Genomic DNA, 21,747 nt, shown 5'->3' on the forward strand with positions numbered 1-21,747 from the left:
TAGCTGTTATTATTCAAAGAGTCTGAAGGGAAACCTCTGTGTGATTATGGCTAATATATTAATAAGAACAAAAGGAAAACCAGTACTTGAATACATTTTGGATCAATCATTATTTTCTCTGGTACTGCTGAGAAACTGGCAGTTCCATTGCTGAATATGATACCTAGAATATAACCTCAATCAGAAGAGACAATAACAACATTGATTTCTGATCCAGTTGTTAGTTTTCCAATAAACTACTGGCATAGCAGCTGTTATTTTTTCTCTATGAAACATATGTTGACAATGGTCTCATTTTAGTGACTGCATCTTATGGTTATATATATTTTTAATCATTATTAATAACAACACATCTTACAGCTTCTTTCTTTCCTTATTGTTTTCATTTTGTGCAATATTTTGCATTTATTGATCTTAATAGCAGACTTTTTCTCTTCCTTTATTTAATACTGCATTTATTTAACCTTAGCTTAAGAGGAACAAATTCTTCTGCAGTCCAGACAAGAAGCCTGAACAAACTGGTACAGTGAGTGTAAAGTCCACCAGGTAACCTGCACATATAGATTATGCCTTGTATCATAAAGTACTTCTATCATTAAGTACTTATCCCTAAAAGCTGTACTAAATTTTAACAGTACATCACAGTTGCTAATCTATATTTTGAAATGCTGGGATGGTTTCTGCTACCAAATAAGTTTTTATCTATAAAAATAAAAATATGGTTTAACAAGCCAATAAATATGGGCTTTCTTTGCCTTTGAAGGTTATGAGATTTATCTGAACATAAATTGTAAGTTTGCAGCAATGAAATACAGTAACTTACTACAATTAGGTAAAGCTACCAATATTCCAGAGACCTGACTACTTGTATTACGAGTCCTCTTTGTGGGTAGATAAAAAAGAACAATACAATGTATCACATACCAGGGGGAAAAACAAAAATAAAAATGCAGCACTATACATTTTTCCAGTACTTCAAAATAAATGTATTCTATTTCATATTTCAGAGTGATATATAGTGACCATCCGTGAGAAGAAGTATATGTAGCAAAACTTATTTAAACTATTATTCACTGAGAACTCACAGGAACTACATCTTTTTACTTATTGTACTCTTATATCAATGTTAAAAATGGTCTGCATGCTCAATAACATTTCTCATTCAGCAGCCTCAGTGTGTACGCTGCAAAGATGAATGGATAAGGTGTTTAGAGTTAATGATCGGTATCATATTGCACCAATTTAGCTAAAGATATATAATCTAAAGCAGTTTCATTTATGTTGACTCTTACTCGAGAGCTACATTTTTGAAAGGCCATCATGCTATCCTGACAAGTTAGAAAATGAAAATAAATCAGAAAATGAACACAACTTTCTGTCTTATAGATAAACTCTAGAAAATACTTGATAGCTTTACTTCTTATATTTTACAATTATATTTGGGTTATGTAACACCAAATTACAGTCACGCTGCTTTTTATCACTTCAGCTTTATTTCTACTTTGGAAACATTTGAAGTTCAGTATTTCTTTGCTAGCTTACACAGATATTTTGTATCTGAGTGTACATGCATATGCATATTCCAAATAAATATATTTTATTTCAATTACGTCTATGCATTCCCATAAACTCTGTCTTTTCATGTACATAAAATGAGATTCACCTCAAAGCAATGGCTACCAATAAGACATGAAATAATTCTAAATAAAAGAACCATAATAAGTCTTAGATAGTATATGTAGTGTGTATATATATGTGTGTGTGTGTGTGTGTGTGTGTATAAAATATAGATAGTATATATAGTATAAATGTAGTATATATACAGTATATATTATGGTATATTATGTGGCCTTTAAAACATCGATAAATTAGTATGTTACCTGAGCTCAGTGGTGTTTACCATTTCTTCTTAATGCTACCTTTTGGGATTAATGTTGTACCTGAAGTCAACTAAGAAGTTACAAGTAACTGTATTTCCTTACTTTTTAGCTAGTTTAACAAGACCAAGTGCTGGATTCTGCACCTGGGACTGTGCAACGGTGTCACAAATCGAAACTTCTTCACCTGAGATCCTGTCTCCTAAAAATTATGCATTTTCACCAGTGAAGAAGATCACGCGTGCTGCACTCATAAAAATCTGCATGGCTGTCTGGAACATGGCCTGTCTTTCATGTTGCTGTCACTACTGCTGAATCGCACTACCCACCCTCCTCACTGTGCTCACATCCATTGTTTGGTCTCCGGAAACATTCAAAGGACATCAAGGAATGTCAATGGAGGCTAATGTTTCTGCATGGAGGAATTCAGTGACACCACCCGTGCTTCATTTGCACTTGTACGTAAGAAGCCATTCTGCCAGACTGCCCTTCTGTCACATAGTAACAAACGTAACAGAATATAGTTGGAAAAGTGCAACCTCTACTGCCATACCTCTGCCGTCCGCCTCTGGCTTCGTTCGCCAACATAATAAAGCAGGGGGCATAATTTTTGGAGTAGCCCACTTATGAACGACGCAGAAGCAAATGCACACCATCTGCCAAACGATGCCCAGTCTTGGAGAAGCATCTGCCTGCCTGGATAACTCACCACCATGATTTCAAGTTTTTTCTATGATGTCATATGGTATGGAATAGCATCTGGCCAGTTTAAGCCCTAGTTCTGTCCTCTCTCAGCTCTTTGTACCCCCCTCAGCCCTGTTTGCTGGCTGGACAGTATGAGAAGCTGGGAAACTGAAATATCCTTGGCTCCATACAGCAGTACTCAACAACAAATAAAACATCCATATGTGATCAATATTGGTTTTCTTCTAAAGCTAAAACACAGTATCATACAAGAAACTATGAAGGAAAAATCTGCCCCATCTGAAATAAGGAACACGTCCTTTTGTTTCAATGATGTTTTTTGATTTTGTTCACAAATATTGCTGTGCTTAATGATTAACAGTATCAGGTTACACTTGCATTACATAACAGGTGTTTTGGTTTTTTTTTGCCCAAGGAACACAATCCTCATGCAATGCTACACCAATACATTTATGTTACAGTAGAATAAATTCTGTTAGATTTATATTCTACTAAAAACAATGTGTGTGGTATGTTAAATTATGTTCGTGCTATTTTTAAATATTTCATAAAAAGTTAAGGTTTTATACTTGAATGATTTGATTAAAAGCCCAGTAAATGACTGTAGGACAATGAGGGCAGAAGGAGAGGGACACTTGCAATGCCAGAAATTCAGACTAGGTCTTTGTTTTGTAGTGATTAACCCTGGAGCACTCACTTAATATTAGGTTAGAACTTCTATCTGTCCACAGTGAAATCAATCTAGAAATCAGCTGACAAGCAGCAAAGAAGAAAAGTAGTAAAATGAGAAAATCTATATTCTGATTTCTGAGCTTATACACATAGAGCCATTAGCAATTCATATTGAAAATTTTATCATGCACAGACATCCTTAATATTAGTTACATATGTTACAGCTGAGGGAGAGAAGAAGCAAATTTAATTTGCCCACAGCAGAAGGAGATTTCAAAACCATAAATATATATTTTTTACTAAAAATCTTGGTATAAAATGAAATGAAATATTTATATCTATATAACTACATTACCTCAATGGGTGTTTTTTGTTTTGTTTTGTTTTGTTTTCTTCCAAGAAATATTACAACAAGGAATATATTCCTATTGCAAGATTAAAGTCTATTCCAGTCTATCACTACAAATGCTGGCTGATTTTATCTGAATGCTACTCCATCATCATAGTGTGGCTCAATAACAATTACATACATAAACACAGCTGTTGGGTGGCATCTAGACTACTCTCAACTTATGTTCATTGACTTTTTTATGTCAAATATTTTTCTATACCACTGCAGCTTCCTCCATGAAATATTATAGTCAAATCATTGCTGGCATACTACTGCTTCTAATTTTAGCTTCAGCTTTAACATTTTGTTGTTTTTCCACATAGAAAAATAGACTAAATCAAAATTGCGACTATTCTTCCTGCAAAGACTTTTGGAATTAACAATTCCACCCACCTCAGACTAAGAAATTCACCTCTCCTCCTCTCAAACTGGTGTCGCTGTTATCTCCTCATCGTGGTCATGACATCTGCAGCCTAGTGCTTTGAAACCTACTACAGGTATTCTACAGATAATCTTCTTGCATGCTTATATAACACAGTTTATACAGCCACAGTTTATATAGCCCTCTATACCCCTCAAAATCTTTGTTTTCTACTGCATGGAATAAATGTTTCTGATTCTTATTACAACACCTCTCAGTGCTGGTCTCCTTTTCGTCTATTGTACTGTTTCCAGAGCAACTCTGAATGAAGTGATACTAAAGATGTATGATATGTACTTTCCAAATTCTCTGAAAAATATCTTCAATGTTTCCTTATACCCAATAGTTCATAGCTTTACAAAGAAAGAATCTTTTTTTGTTCTGTTTTCATGTCGCTGCACGAAACTCACTTATTTGGTAATATGAACAGAAAACTGATTCACCAAGGAGAGAATTACAGCTTCTGCTGGATAGCCAAGAATTGAACATATCCAACTGTCATTACTAACATGTCTTTCAATCTTCAGTTCTTCTCTGTCTCACAAGATTTTATGCCAGATTTCAACTTGCAAATCCACACAGGGACTGTAGTTGTTAGTATATTCATACAGCACATATCACTGCCTGCTATGAGCTCTGGCTGGGTTCCAGTTATTCAGTTATTGTGCAAATACATTGTTTGGAGGATTTGCATAAGAGCAATCTCTAATATATATATTACTAATTATCATCAACATAGAAAATTACAAAAAACTTCAAATTTACAACAGTTTCCCAGCAATTGCCATATACATTGTTTGGAGGATTTGCATAAGAGCAATCTCTAATATATATATATATAATTTCAGGAACACTGTTTCTTATCATTTACTAATTATCATCAACATAGAAAATTACATAAAACTTCAAATTTACAACAGTTTCCCAGCAATTGCCATTTGAGATAAAGGCAGTGTACCAAGTTAACCCACAGGTGTGATTGTATAAATCTAGAACTGCTTTCTATTTTTACTTTTCTACCCAATGATGCATAAGTACTCTGAAGAATGAAGTTCCATACTCCACACCCACAAAATATAAAGACAAGGAAAAAAAGCATAGACATATGTAAAAAAACACATAATGAAGACAGAATTGAAGGACCAAACTATTTTTTGATTTGTCATACTAAAATGCCTCTGGTTTAGGGATAAAGATCTCCCTTTCCATGGAATCACACAGAAAAACAAAAGTTTTTCTACTTGCTAAATATGGAAGGCTAAGCACTGGGCTAGGAAGCAAATTCAAAACCCAAGATTAATCTACATTTCCTGAAATAACCATTATTGCAGTGGTACCCTTTTTATATATTTGCCTAAATAATAGATATAATAAAGTTAGCAATAATTTAAAAGCCTTTCTTGTAAGGAGAGGATATTGTGTTCAATCCCGGGAAAGGGCACACGAATGAGAAAGAGAGGAGTATCCTACAGAAATCTAAATAGGTGGATTGGTAAAGTAAAGCTGAATTGGGAAAAAAAGAACACGCCTTAAAAATTGAAAGAGTGTTTCAGATGAAGAAGCTAAAAACAATTAAAGAAAATTAAAAGTTAGAGAAAGAAATAGCCTGAAGGAAAACACAGCTGCCATAAAAGATTCACTAAAAGACATAGAAGAAGAAGAGAGAACAAAATACAGAAGAACATGTATAGACACAGCAAGCTATTATAACTCTCTTGTTTTATAGGTTTATCTTTATTTCAAGTTCTGCCATCTCTAATTTTATATTGAATTACTCATTTTCGATAAAACATAAGACTTTTTCTGGCCATTGACCAGATGCACCTGTGGCACTGGTACTTAGACCTCTGTGAACTGAAAATGGTGATATACTGAGATTGTAAGCACCACTGCTCTTGAGGTGCTAGCCTCTCCCTGCCTTCAGAGGGGACTGCTGGGAGGCTTCACCATTTTAACCATCAGCTCTTCAGTAGAAACCTGTAATTGTGGAAACTGCTGTGCTCTCTTTGATTTGCAGGAATTTCCTCATTACTTTATTCTGTGTCCCTCCACTGCTCAACACAGAGTGAACAGGTTCTGTAGGAGTTACAAAAGAGGACAATACAAATGCACTGACTCTTAACCACACTAAATGTTTTCATATTCTCCTGCCAAAGCGGCACAAAGTAAGTTTACACCAGTCAACATCATCTTGGATTCTATCAGTTGCAGATAATACAATGGGCTTCCCCAGGAAAGGAAGTAAAAAAGTAACACTTAGGCTTCTTTTTAGAAGTAGACAGGAAAGGGAAAGTGTAATTTCAGAAATCTCTAAATCATATCCTAATTTTTATATTGCCAACTACACTGCTTTGAAAAAAAAAAAAACACCAACCTAACTTCTATCAGAACCAGAGGGCTTTAAACCTTTACCTATAAACGAGTTTATACCTGACTTCACTATTTTTAAATGTATATGCCTCTAAGGTAGAAATTGTAAAATCTTATATTATTACTAAACCTTGTAGCTAAAGGGGGGAAAAAATTAGAATTGGACTTCTGCATTGGAACTTTAACCTATCAGAATTACATCAGGCTCAGGTTTTCACACTGGCAAGGGACACACTATAGCATGCTGAATAGGATTCTTTATCTAACAGTGACACCTGAGAGTGTTAAATTACAAAATAATTTTCAAGTCCAACTCTTGGAAAAACTGCCTCCACTTGGGTTAGTCACAGTTCACAAGCAGGATCAATTTTTACCATTTTAAACTTTCAGTGGCACCATCTTTTAATATTAAAAAATATCTGTCTCCTAGAGCTTTTGTCCTACGTTGTTGCTAGAAGACTTACACTTTAAATGTCAAAGTCTGTCAGGAATGAAAATGCTCCTGTGGGAAAGGTGAATCAACTCTTGTATTAATCAGTAAGGGAAAGAGTGACATAGGAAAGCCTTCAAGTTTAAAGAAAACTAAATTTAGGACTATTGATAAAATAAATGCCAGGTTACGATGCTTGACTTTAAGTTCAAATAGTTCATTACAGGATAGGTCATATGGGCAAAGATAAGAGCCCAAAAAATGTTTATGGAGCCAACAGAAAAAAAAAAAAAAAAATAAAAAAAGCAATAATGTTAATAAAGTGAACTGGCTTTAATTAACTTAAAAAAAAAAAAAAACAAAAACAAAAAAAAAACAACAAGCAAACAAAAAAAAAAAAAGTTCATGCAAGTACCATAGTACGAGGTGAGATTAGCATTTCTTTTATGTAAGAGGCACAGTTTTCAGTACTTGCTTTTGTTTCTTCCTTTAAACAATTTAATGTTTCTAAAAGGCCACTCAGTGTTTCTCAAGGATGGACTCACCTATGAAAAGAGGCTCTAAAGAAATAACGTTCAAGTTAGAAGGTGCAGCCTCACTGAACGGAGTATAGTGTCCAGAACCGATGACATTTTTTTTCTCCTGTCTTTATCCAAACTTTACTTTACTTTCTTCAGTTCTGCACAAACCGATGCAGACAAATAACTCTACTCCCGCAGTTATGATGGCTAGTTTCACTAAAGAAACTGTAACGGTATTGAAAAAAAAAAAAAAAATACTGTCTGAAGCCATTACTACATGATTGCATTTCAACAGCTTAGATTGCTTACAATGTTTGCTTATACCGCTAACTCTACATTTGATAAACAGTACTGCATTTGAAAGACTAAATACTTTATATCTATTAATGAGTACTTGTTCCTGGAGAATAGTATTTCTAATATAAGATGTAATGTCATGCTTCAGGTAGCTAAGTGTAACAGAGAAATACTTGGACAGACTTCACTCATTAATGAAGAGAGGATCAAACCCCGAATGTTATTATTATTAAATCCTAACTGGTGTTAATCATCAAGATGTTCAAACTTTAGTAGTACGATATTATTCCATCATAATTCTTAGTAACTTATGCCCGTTCAGTGCGACTGCACCAAGAGGCATTGTCACAGAGACACATTTGTACTGAACAGATCAACGTCAGGTAGTACTTAGAATTCACTGGGAAGCTAGACATCAAGCAAAAGTTACTTCAGTGTTTCTAGACTTGTGTTCAAACATTTCACAGAGCACAGGGCGTTCGCTGCATCATGCTCAAAAACAAAACAATTCTGAAGCTAACGAAGTTTTCAAGCCTCTTCTTTATGAGCCATTGTTCTTTTCTTGATTCAGCACTCCCCATACTCAATTATAGTTAGGGACTCGTGCACCTTTTTGACAGCCTTTACAGAGAATATGTAGCAAAAAGAGTTAGGAGACAGGGTATCCACAGTGTACACGTGATACTTTCTGCCAGACATTTTTGGAAGGAGATAAGGTGGCAATTTAAGCTATTTACTAATCTACAAATTATGACTAGTATGTTTAACTTTTACAGGTGGTGTGTTCTTTTAGATCACTGCAGAAACTACTGAATATTCAACAATATTCATCTGTCCTGTCAGGTTGGAAACATTTATATTGTGGCAATCACCTTTTAGAACCATTTCCAGAGATTATCAGCATTTTAAATCCATTGAATATGGATAGTTTTAACCCATAATTGTAATCCAAAATGTTACGTTACATACATTTGTTAGTACTTAACAGAAACTGATTGTTTTCTCTAAGATGTGTCTTCCCAGAATGCTGTATGATAAGGCTTGTTCTCTATAATATTCAAACTACAGCCACATCATTTTCCCACTGTTCTAATTTCTTCACCTGCTGATTTTCACTACTAGCAGTCATATCATGTAGCATCTAGACAGCTATGTATTGATATGACTTCACTGTAAGCACTGCACAGCTCCAGCAGTTGCTTTTGTTAATGCTCTGAACTTTGTACCTTAACATTTGCTGAAAACATAATCGCATCCTTCAGCCTACACCTTAGATTGTACCTCAAAAGACCAATTTAAACAGTTTTGCAATTATATTTAGAACTGAACCAGGCTGCAAGTAGCACAGAAGCAAGGATTTATTTCTACCAGTTTCCTTAAGAGGGATGCAAGAAGGCAAGGATGGACAGGTAAGGGCAGAAACTTCTTTAACCACTCCAAGCAGATCTACTAGAGCTTGTTTGCTGGAGTTGTGAGTTACAATAGTGACCTTCCTACTTTTGACTCATCCTGATCTAGTAACCTGGCTCACCTCCCGTATGCTATTCATTTTTTATCCTTTGCACTTCATAATGATTTGGTGGAACAGATCTACAAAGTGCCTTAGGATGGATCAATTCTTTGCCAGTTATCTGTTTGTCCTTGGTCTTTTATTATAAAATTGCTATCTGAAAAGAAGGGAATAAAAACACGCTTTGAGTACCTGGAATATCCTGTATATGACAGTCATTAAGCTAAGTAGTGCCACTTCTGCTGTCAATAAACAATTACATGGCAACAGTGCAAACAAGGGCAGAAATTCAGCTGCGTCCTCCAGTGCCTAGGTAGTCACTTCATGAAAAACTAGCCATGATACATGTTGACACAGATTTGTCGGGGTAAATACTAAGTTGTGTGATCACACAGGCAACCAATAAAGATTTGCAGTCTCAAGATGCATGTAACATCATCTGGGAAGTCATTCGTGTATAAAATTTACAAGCATGCTATGAAGCTATACATCTTCTTGCTCCTCTTCTTAACCTTACAGAGATTTGAAACACTAATAGACATTTTACATCTTTGCTGCATTCTAAAGCTTAGTACTCACACAATACTGCAGATCACAGCACCAGTCATTGAGTTCACAAGTTCAAGAATTCAGCCTTCACAGGTTTTGGCCCAACATTCTGCAGGAGATGAGCTGTTTGACAAACCTGCTGCTGAAGTAAGAGAAATATGCATTTAAGCATTTGTCTTAAAGTAAGGAGCCAAAAAGAAAAACAACAACAAAAGAAGACTTTTCTAGCTAATACAAGGTTTAAACGTGACCCTGACTTCAAAAAACCCTCCCAACTGATTAAACATCCATTAATTCAGTGTTTGCCAGAGTATAGCACTTATGGCAGGTATGAAAGTATATAACTGGACTATTCCCTAGGCTCATATATTATGCAAGCAGCACACAACAATGATTATAAGCTAAAGATCCTTCTGGCCCTCCATTATTTTGTGGAAAGGGAAGGAAGAAAGGAAATTTTAGTCAGCAAGTCTAGCCGTGGCCTGACAAATTACCTCATCCATGGCCACTAACATACAGTAACTAAACTGAATTAATTTCTTTGCCACCCTGATCCCTTTTTCTAGTCCAGAGATCAAGGTCACATTACATCAGCAGAACATCGACCAGATGTGTATTACTCTTAATGAGATATCCTAATTTTTATTCTTGAGGCAGTAGCCTCTAGTGGCCCATTAACAATAATATATTATAAAGTCTTTCATACATTCCTGTTATCCACATCTCCTACAAACTGCCTTAGCACAATGCCATAATAGATACAGCTTAAGCAACTGACCTTTAAAGAATATTAAATAGCTGTGTGGCTAAAAGCAATTATCTCTGTGACTATTTAGATATACCTAAGTAATTTTTAGTATTTGTAGCGCAGGTAATGATCCCTCTTGGTGCTCTGATGTACCAGATCACGGCTAATCTATGCTCACCATTCTGTGTTACAAATGCAAATGAGTTTGTGCTGATATAAATACAAGACAAAATGAAATTAATGTCTTGTTATTTTCAAGCTTATACACACACAGCTACTTGGAACTGTCCTTTTCTTTTCTATTGTCTAATTACAAAACCTTGAGGGATAAGAAGAGGGAATTAAATGCATGAGAAAATGGGATATACATGCTCCAACGTTAGTCATAAGTTTGCTGGGCTGCGGTTGCAAAGACCACCAAACTCTACAACACTCAGATTGTCATTAGTGAGCATAGCATATCAAGAATAATAAATATCTAGTTACAAATGGCAAAGTGCCTGAGGAGACCACTGCAAATACCATGAAACTGAACCTGTGCAAGAAGCAAAGTTATTTTATGTACGCTAAACTTAAAAACAATGGAAGTGAAGACAGTGAGCCACAACTGAGCGCCCTTTGCTGACCCTCAGTAGGACCTAACTTTACAGTCACACCGGTAGAAGTGGGAAAACGAGCCCTCTTTCTAAACAGCCCTCCTGTCCTTCAAGTGAATGTGCAGTTCTGTGGTACTTTAGCAAAAGTTCATGTCTCTTTCTTTAAAGACTTCTAGATATGAGACAAAATTCTAACCAAATAATAATTCCATGTAATATGAAAGCAAGCAAGGCAAAATGGAATAATGCCATTTTAAATAATCAGCTACAGTAACATTAATTCAAAATACCATCATGTAAAAGGTTGCAAACATTGTACAAAATTTTATACTGGGTAAGAATGGTAAAATATTGCTGATAACACAGAAAATATGTAGCCTGTAGCTCTATTACAAATGAGTCCTTCCAGTGTATTGATTGCAGCCCAAAACTTCTCTGAATTCAGATTAAAAAGGGATAAAATTTTTCAGAGCTCTGCATTCCAGTACACATAATTTTATCTAACTTTCCAGGCAAATGCTTAAACAACTTGTGCAATATATAGAGCTATGTATGATTTTAATTTCTTCAAAACTTCAGAAATTAGCACTAAAACTTTTCAACTCCTAAGCAAGTTGCTTCCAGAATAATTGAGCTTTAAAAACCCTGTGGAAGGATATGTTCAAAATTGCCTGTTCAAAGAAATTTATGATTTTATTATAGCTGCATATTGACTATTCCTACAATAACCTGAAGGCAGAACCAAACAGTTTATTTATTCAAACTGCAAATGAAATTGGGCAAGAAAAGTAATTAGCAAGCAACAAAAAATAATGGAAAAAGAAACATAAAAGCAGTTGTGAATTTATGTGGGTTGTCAGATAGTTAGAAAAATAACAGCTTAGATTTAGAAAGATCAACTTTTTACATACAGCCCACAGTATACACAGATTAACCGTGAAGTTGGTTTTGAAAAAGCCCGGAAACCTTGATTTACCCTCCATGTAGCCCAGCCTCTTTTCCTGCTTCTGTACAGAAACATTAACTCAGCAATAAGAGGTACCCCTATATAGGCTTCAATTGGGGATAGGCCCAAACAGCACAATTTTTTTTTCTAAAGAAAACTAACTTTCATAAATAAAGATTCCCCGTATTTGTTTCGTGATGATAGGCCACATTTCTTGTCCATGAAAATGCACCTACTTGGAGCTGTGCTGATTGTGATGGCCTAGAGCCTGCTCCATTTTACTCACTTCTCCTCTTTTATCAGTCCTTAATCAAAATCCTTCACCAGGTTGGCCACAGTTATGCACTGTACCAAGAAAGAACTGCTGATTCCCATTAACTATCTTAACCTTCAGGTTCTGTGTCGTTTCTTAATCGCTCCAATCCCAAGAAGGGTTTTAATCTCTTGACTAGAAAACAGTTCCTCAAATTTGTTTTGTTGGGAGAAAAAGTCCAATATGATTTCTACTGTCTATCTTTCTTCACCATTTTTATTCTAGTGTTTGAATCTTACCATCTCAGCTGTTCCTACATGTTTAGTATACCTAATTTCCAACTCCTTTTGTCCCACTCAGTGTTGCATTTGAAGTCTTGTTCCACTCAGAAGGAATCGTAGATTTTCTCAGATCTTAAAGATCACCAAGTCCAACTGCAACCTAACCATACTACCTTAATGATCCTGCACTAAATCACGTCCCTGAGCACTGCATCCAGAAAGGCAATATAAGGTATACATGGAGCAAAGAATTTACTGTTAATTCATTCTTTTTCTTTAAATTATTTTTAACGCTCTAACAGTTTAATTAGCAAACACAATGAATTCTTATTATTAATACAAGTAAAATCATTTTATGAAATCTTTCTAATGTCTACACACTGCTTTGGTGTCATCCTCACTGAGGCATGGCCTGCTCCCTTCCCTACTATGAGGTCACACACCAAGCACCCGGGCTGCTGGCCATTGCCCAGCCTTATGCTCACAGGGCTGAAGGTGCAGGCCGCAGGCATGAGGCTGCTGGGCACAGGAAAGCCAGCCTTGGCCAACACCAGCACAGGCAGCTCATAGGGCCCTTCTCCGCCACGGTGAAAGGAAGTCTGATATGCATCAGCGGTGGTAAAACATTCTATTTGCTGAACCATGCTAGGACCTTCTGAAATGACATTGTGTCTCATTAGGACTATTTTGTTTTCCCTGGTCTTACAAAGTTAGTAATTTACAGTTTTACCCACACTTCCGTCTATCCCCAAGATACAATCCTATCTTTCTAAATATTTTCCTACTGTTTAATGAAGCTATGAATTTTGAAATGTTGAAGGTAAAAGCACAAAGAAACAGCTGGATTATCACTTTGGCAGTTCATTTTTGCACGGTCACTTTGCTCTCACTGTGGAAAGAGAGTAAATGATGGCTATTACTATTTTAATGAATAAGCTCCCAGTAAGCATATAATCACCCTTGCAAAAATAAAAGGGTAAATTCTTATGCTTATTTTGGATGTTTATATGCCTTTTAACCGAATGCTCCTCCTATTATACTAGTAAGGCATGTAATTTGTTTCGTCTTGTTTTTTTCTTTTTCATCTGAAGCAGAATGGCCCCTAATAATGTAAAATCCAGACGAAAACTCCCCATGCGTTTATGAATTGTAGCGTCAGACTTTTCAATAAGAGCTATGATTTCAGTCAAAACCATTGTAGATCTTCCTGTCTTTGATTTTCATAAATTATGCTCTAGCAACCACATGTGAACCAGTGTTCAAAGGTTTGAAAATCTGTAACCGAGAAAATCTGAGAAGACTGGAAAGAAAGAAGAGATAAAAAATGTTTGCTTCTGACATTGTTGTATGACATAATTAGGTGCAGCTCTGTGACTCATCATCTGTCTATACTACCCTTTCTATGACTATACTACACATAGAAAGAAAGGAATCAACCTGAATATTTTACTTCACAAGATGTTTCCATTAAAACACTGATGGATAATAAAAAAAAAAAAGAATGAAATAAAAAAAGCAGCATAGCAGAAGCAAAACTGTACAGCATATGGAAAACTGTAGTATTCTCTGTGAGAAAAAAATATCAAACGCTTTTTTAATCTTTTATCATTTCGTATCATAGAATCATAGTATATCCTCAGTTATAAAGGATTCGCCAGGATCAAAGCCCAGTTCTTGGCTCCACACAGGAATACCCCAACCCCAAACCCTGTGTATCAGAATCACATCCAAACACTTGAACTCCGGCAGGCTTGAGTCTGTGACCATTGTCTTAGGGAAAACTCTAACAACAAAAGTTCCTGCTTCAGCTTTCCTGGTATTAGCCATAGCTATACCATGGACTGAAGTGACATTCTTTCCATTTTTTTACATGTGAGTTACCTTCGTTTGCTGATTTAATTACTAAAAACATACCATTAACAAATGAAGGAACCCTTTTTCTTTCTGTCACTGCTGATAGCTTTAACACACTTTTGGATTCTTATGACACACACATGATTAATGCAAAGCCATTTGTGTAGTTTTGTTGCTATTGCTTTTTAAAAGTGCAATTGCCAAAACCCTTCCAGATGGTTTCAAAAGCCTTCCAGTACCAGATAGACACTAGACGATTACTCTCCCTTTTCCAACAATAAGAAATACAACTAATAATTTGTAATTGCTTGTTAAATGTCATTCTACAGTATTATTATGTAGTTTGTGTTTGTCAGGGATGTCTCAAAGGGTAAACAATTATCTACTTCAAAGTTCAAAGTGTAAATGGCTATTTAGCTGGCAGTAAAGAGGTGCTGTCCTTGGAAGAACATGAAATTTTTCAGTCACCTTTACACTGACCACAGTGAAGTGTTTATTTTTATTTTCGTTATCCTTTTTATAGGCACTGGGAGGAATTTGCTGTTGATTTTCTGTTACCTATTAATGTTTAACTTTAAATTCCGCTTTTCTTTTTTTTTTTTTTAAATTTTTCTTTTTTTCTTTCTTAAGGGCATGAGAAGTCATTAGCCAACATTTGAAGTCACTAGCCAACATCTGGACTGGCAAATTGAGAGGTAGGTGCCATCTCTGGATGTATATGCAGGACATTAAAACAATTCTTACACAAACCTACCTGGATAACTTGAGAATCATAGTACTTCAAGGAAAATAGCTTCAGATTACTTCATTTTAGTTGTATGAATAAGCTTATTTGGTTTCGCTGATACAGAGATAGTTTCAGGAGGCAAAAGGTTTTCAAAACAAGGCTCTGGAGTGCACTTAAGCACAGCAATATTTAAAATATGAAAAAATAGACTGCAGCATGATTTAGTAGTAAATTCAAGCATCTGTACTCTGATTTAGTGTTCTGAATCAGGCTGATAAAAACATTAAGAAGGTTCTAACTGGTGATAATGAATGCAATCAAGCCATTCTAGCAAATTATGTTTCTGAATAAATGCCAATTACATGATTAGAACATCATGGTGAACTTATTTAATGTCAGTGTCACGTCTTTATTATGAATGCAACTAAGTTTTCATTTTTTTTACATGACTGTAAGACATACTGCATACACAGCACTCCATTAAGAAATTAAGAATCACACAATTGCCTCAGAATAAGATGCTTAAAATATGCTTAAAATCTCATTTTGCTTAAAAAATCTTTATATATTTGAAAAGTATTTAAAATATTTTAATGTGCACTCTTGATAGAATATGATTTGCAAATCTATTTTTAAAGACAATTAGAAACCATTTTAAAAAATGTTTCACTTTGTTATTACTGAGCTTGCATGGCCTTTAAAGCTAACTGGTGGCATTATGTCCAATCAATCACATCATAACCCAAAACCTAACTATGCGTTTTGCTGGCAACCACAGTGCTCAGTTCAAGACCGCTGGCATTGAAGAGCATCAGAATACAGTATAATTGTGCCGTATTTAAGTACTGTCCTATTCAGATTTCCTCTTGTATAACCTCAAAATTCACTAAAGAAAAGATTATTTCTCTAAAAAAGAAAACAAGGTGAGTTGTACTAAATTTTACTCACATTGGTGAGTAATACTGCTGTAGAAGCCTAGCAGGAAGTTTTATAAATCTTCATTTGAATTAAAGATTTGTCCAAAGAGAAATGGAATTATTAAGTAGAAAGCACTTACCTAATAGCAGAGGGAACAGAACTATTTTATTTCCTCTCAAAACAATAACAAAATTCCATTATTAAGGGTAAAAATAAATAAATAAATAAAAAGGAGAAGGGACGAGAGAGAAGAAGGGACGAGAGAGAAGGGACGAGAGAGAAGGGACGAGAGAGACACAACTCTTAAAAAGGTCTACAGTTTAAATGGCAGCAACTGCTAAGGATGTTGTCAGAGAGCTTGCAGCCAGGGGCACCTGGAGCAGTGTAGTCAACAATGACCCAGAGGTCAGGAAATGGTAAGTATGCTATGCAGGGTGTTTGTTTAATTCAAAACATTTGAATTTTACTTCATTTTCAAGTGAAGTGGTAATAGAAATGCATCCTCTTTTGTCACATAGGTAGTCAACTCATTTTTATTTAAACAAGGGAATCCACAGGCTCAAGACTGCCCCTGCTGTCTGCAAGACAGCTTGAGGAAGCTTTCAGAAGCAAGACCAAAACCACTTTGCATTGTTTCACATTTGACTAGCTCCTGCAGCGAAATCTACCTATGCCTAGTGGGAGAAAAACATTTTGAAACTGCTGAGGTCCTTGCCTGAGGGAATTATCCCAGGAGAACACAATTTCAAACAATGTGATATTGCTTATGCAAGCTGAGACACAAATATTAAAACTATTTTTCCAAATAACATACAATTGGAACTTGAAGGTTTGAAGACTTTTTATATAGATCTTGTGTTACGTTTACTATCCTATCAAATTTGGCACATAATAACAGAGAGTAAAGGAATAATATCATGCCACAGGAGCAGTGTGAGTGAAAGACTATAGAATACAGCTTTATTTATTTATTTATTTATTTAAAATGGTTCTCTATAGGAAGTACTCTACTGAAAAAGGGGGAAAAAAAACAGTACAAAATTAAACAAACAAGAAACTTTACCATTCGTCATGACTGACAGGAGATTGGAGCACACAGATACTAAAACAAACCATTACTGGATAAAAAGTATTGGCTACATTTCAAAGCTCCAATATCCTAGAGAGTGCTTAAGCACATGCATATGCTAAATATCTACCTATTCTTAAAAATACTTAAATTGCTCCCAGGATTAAAGAGATCCATGGAAAATGGACAAAAATATCATTAAAGAAGCATTTATTACAATAAATTAAAAGCAACACTTTTTGATGTTTCCTTACTCCATTCACAAACACAACCACAACTATGCCTCATTTTTTCTTGTAGCTCGTAGTGGAAGAGTTGTCATTACTATCTTACAACACAACCAATGGAAACATCCAGTATATTTCTCTATATTTTTCTCTGTGATTTTGTCTTGCCAATTGTGGTGATCCACATTCCTGCAAATACATTCAGTGAAGCAAATTCCTCATTTGTCCTCTGTTCAGTAAATCCAAATGCACTGAGGTATACTGAGATCATTTTGTTTTTGAACACTGCAACAACCTTCTCCATTGGAAGAAATAGTGTTTGACTTACGATAAAAAGACCTCATTTTGCAATTTTAAATGGAACAGAATGTATAAAAAGAACAAAAGCAGAAGAAGCCTCTGCCCATTTGCTTGTCTGAAGATGAGAAAAAATTGTCTTAGGAAATTCTGAGACATAACATACCATATGAACCTGTGTAGAACTAGGATCAATGTGGTTTGCAGAATTACTCAACATATATTAGAAGATGACTTTTTATATTTTATATACTCCCAGTTATTAGTGCACATGATAGGTCAGAGAGTAACATCACTCCTTCAAGCTGCAGATCATAAGATAAAATAATGACTTAATTTTCAGATTCTATAGGAAACCTTCCTAGCATGTAGGACTAATAATTTTCTGGCACACTCTAGGGAACAGATGGACTTTATTGCTTACCAGGTAAAAATAATTTTACCTGGTAAGGATTATCAAATTTAATACTTTGTCACTTAACCTTCAGTGGTTACTCAGTCACTGCTAAGGCCACCAATGTTTGGCAAACACGTGGAAACAAAATGTAGAAAGTAGCTCCTGTTCTTGGCATTTAAACTCTTGTGAAATGTAAGAAATCATTTAAATATACAACAAACAAACAAACAAAAAAGCAAAACAAAAAACAAAACCAAAAACAACCATCCCTGGATGCTCTCTTGCCTACAGAGTTTGGAGGTTACACAATTCTCAACAAACCAGCCATACCTGTAATAAAAAGACCCAGACAGTATCTACAAAAGTAGTCAAGTGACACATGAAACAATGAGTATCAAAAGTTGAAAGGAGTCTCAAAGAGAGAAAGAAAGTCATTAAGATAAAATTAAAATCAGTGGGAAAAGAATACCCTCAATAAAATAGATTTAATCATAACGTTGATTGAGATGACTGTGAAAGTTGATAATGAGCAGCAATAAGATTTATAAGTAAATTAGGTATAATAAAAAGGTGTTAATTTTTAATAAGATGAGCTCTTATTAGAGACCAAAAAGAAATTCAGACTTTTAAAGTTTTATATTTCATTTATGAAGGCTTCAGAATTTAGTCTGTACCTGAGTCAATTTTATAGGCCTTCTGTGTGTGTGTGTGTGTGAGATTATAAGGAGGTCTACCGGCTCCATAAGTTTGCAAAACAGTCTCACTAAGTAACACACTGCCTGTTGCCTCTGATTAATCACTCACAGTGCATGAAGATAATTTTGCTTCTAAAAGATGTGGATATTTATTTCTTTGTATTTTATTTAGACGGCAGATGTTTTCATACAGTACTGCTGTTCTATTGTTGACCCAGATCCACAAGTAACCCTCTCATCTTATGTAAGGCCTGGGAATCTTTGAGGACTAGGCATTTAAGTATGATCTCACTGGCAATGTTTCTGTATGACTGTCCTATCCCAGGTCGCAGTTTGCAGGCCACTTCAAAAAAGGTGCACAATCTATCACTGAGCTGTCATTTCTAAATGTATTAATCTACCACCACATCCAGCACCCACACCTACCAAAACATCCTGCAAAACTCCACTCTGAGACCAAAACAGTGACAAATAAAAATATGGGCACTCAATAATATTTCTACAAAAGAAATTAATAGTGAGTTGAATTTCAGTAATCAGGTATTTTTTGCTGTTTATAGCTTTTTATTTTTTTCTTCTTCCACTAATATTTCAACACCATTTAGTTGTTTATTGTAGCTCAGCCAATGTGATATAAGAAACAGTAATTCTTCCTAATCACCTTGTATGAATAATGCCATGTATACAATAACAGGAGGGGGGAAAAAAAAAAAAAAAAAGAACCAAGAAAAACCTATTAATTCCCATTCTAGAAACTGAAGACCTCACCAACACAGTATCTAGTCCCCCTTATGGATCCTTCAACAAACAGGTAAAAATATGCAAGAAAAGAGGAGCACAACAAACAAAATTTATCCAAAGAATACAAGAGATCTCTGATAAAAAGGTAAATTGGGATAGTTCACACTCTCAAATAGAACAATATCCTTTATAATAGTGATTGTACGCAGAGGAAAAGAGAAAGAACATAAAATCTTGGTGGTCAGAATATGACGTTGTTGCAAGTGAGTAGCCAAAGGTGAGCACTATCCAGAGAAGGTGTCATAAGACAAAAAATCATCTCCCTTCCCTTTTCATGTTTCTAAAACTGTCCAGGCAAGCAGTGTTTATTGGTATCTATCAGTACTCACAGCAGTGAAGAATGATCCACGAGAAACGATGCCTTTGGAATCCATCTGTAGCTCACTTTCTCAGACTGCACAGAGAAGGGTCTGGGTAAAGCTTTTTTTTTTTCCCCACATGTTGCACTAGTGAAGAGAAAACAAAAAACATTACAATAACATTCTGCGTAGATGAAGAAAAGTGGATTTTACACTATAAATAATTATATCATATAGAAAAAGAAGATCTGCCAGTTGGGCTATTCCTGCAATATCTGCATTACTGTTATGAACGTGGCTTTTAAGTCATGCCAAATGTAAAGAGAATATCAACAGTTTTCTTCATGCTGCCCAATGCTACATCCAGCTTACTCTTCTACAGAGGTAAAATGTGTCAAGTAGTAACAAATCTTAGAAAATTATTAAAGAGATACATTGTGGAAATACTTCATTATTGATTAGTAAATGAACTTCACCACTTAAACTGCATTAAAAAAACAAAACAATCTTTTCTGCTGATTCAGTTTACAGTATTCTATTCTGATGATGTGTACAAGCTATTTTCTCACATTAATGTGCTATCTTTGTATTCCAGCACTAAACAATAAAGTCTCCCCAGAAACAATAGGTATAGTTACTATCACTAGTAGATTAACACTGATGCATTTGGATTGCAAGCTTAGTTATTATTAGCGGTCTTAAACAGATCCTATTCCTATCTTTCATTAAAGACAACTAAAACTATATGTCAGGGTAGATGCAAATGTGTATGCAGGTTTGCAAGGCTGAAGATAAATAATCTGTCTTGTAACATGCAGGTCTCAGGTATTTCTGTAAGCATACAGCCATGGGTGCATTGGGAACACCAGTCAAACAGAGGCCTGGATGTAAGCAGCATATTAAATCTCTGTAATGTAACTGCATCCTGGCCATGGATATAAGTTTTCTGCCAGTTTCTCCTCCAGAGAGTAACCACTGAAACCTATTCTCCCATATACAATGCACAATGAAGAGTTAATAGGGTAGGAATTATTATTATTATTTTTCTTTTTTGTTACAGATTTATCTATAGGTTAAGGCATATATGAACCTCAGATAGGCTCATTATATTCTTAAGATCAACAAAGGTAAAGCACATGTGCTTTAAAGCAGAACAGTTTTACTTTGAGATGTAGAAGTGAGGCTGATAAAGACTGCATAGGAAAAACATTTTCATGTTATGAATACAATACAGGAAGCTAAATCTGTGATTTCAAAGCTAAACCATTTGACTGTTACTATGCATGAGGTATGTGAAGTGAACACTGAACACCAAAGGTGATCTTTAGCGCAGTCCTTCAAAATTCCATCACAAAAGAGGAACAAATCATAGAGCAAAATCTAAGTAATCCAAAGCAAGCCCATTTCATTTTCTCTTGTTCTTCTACAGTAAATAGTATTTGTCTTTGTATATTGATCATATTGATCTTTTAACAATATGCACAGAAACATAGTTCCCAAAAAGTTCACTCTGTCATTGTGACTAGTCATTTTCTGCCTTCTCTAGATTTCACACCTTGAGAAAACAATTGCATCAATGATTCATACCATTAAACTGCCCTGCAGATGTCAAGATGTAAACATCAGTGGCCAGATAAACTTTTAAATAACAACAATTCTATTTAAATACTAAATAAAAACAAAAATCAATAAAGAACCTGGAAATATAAATTTGCCTGCTTAAAATAATTTCCTGCCACCATATAAAATGCTGAACTTAATCTCACTTCTGAATTTCTACATACTTTTCTTCTTATGAGATATTTGAACATTCATACAAATATAACTGTGAAACTGGACCTATTAACAAGTCCCTCAGACTTCAACAATATGAAAAAGCTGCAGCTTTCTTGGATG

General features: G+C 35.1%; 2 long non-coding RNA genes across 3 annotated transcripts; one reads left to right on the plus strand and one right to left on the minus strand.

Moving 5' to 3' along the window:
* Positions 1 to 7,298: 7,298 nt before the first annotated feature.
* LOC107317091 lies at positions 7,299 to 20,277 on the minus strand. 2 transcript variants are annotated; one of them, XR_001556736.2, is made up of 3 exons: positions 19,882 to 20,277; positions 9,774 to 9,885; positions 7,299 to 7,612 (listed from the first exon to the last, which is right to left on the minus strand). It is a non-coding gene; the product is annotated as an uncharacterized LOC107317091 (long non-coding RNA). The 2 variants fall into 2 exon arrangements; XR_001556735.2 differs by lacking the exon at positions 7,299 to 7,612 and adding an exon at positions 9,089 to 9,351 and having other exon boundaries at positions 19,882 to 20,276.
* Positions 13,079 to 16,894, plus strand: LOC116653736. The gene is made up of 3 exons (XR_004308102.1): positions 13,079 to 13,185; positions 15,052 to 15,116; positions 16,585 to 16,894. It is a non-coding gene; the product is annotated as an uncharacterized LOC116653736 (long non-coding RNA).
* Positions 20,278 to 21,747: the final 1,470 nt, after the last annotated feature.

This window comes from Coturnix japonica, chromosome 8, assembly GCF_001577835.2.
Source record: "Coturnix japonica isolate 7356 chromosome 8, Coturnix japonica 2.1, whole genome shotgun sequence".
Lineage (NCBI taxonomy): Eukaryota > Metazoa > Chordata > Aves > Galliformes > Phasianidae > Coturnix > Coturnix japonica.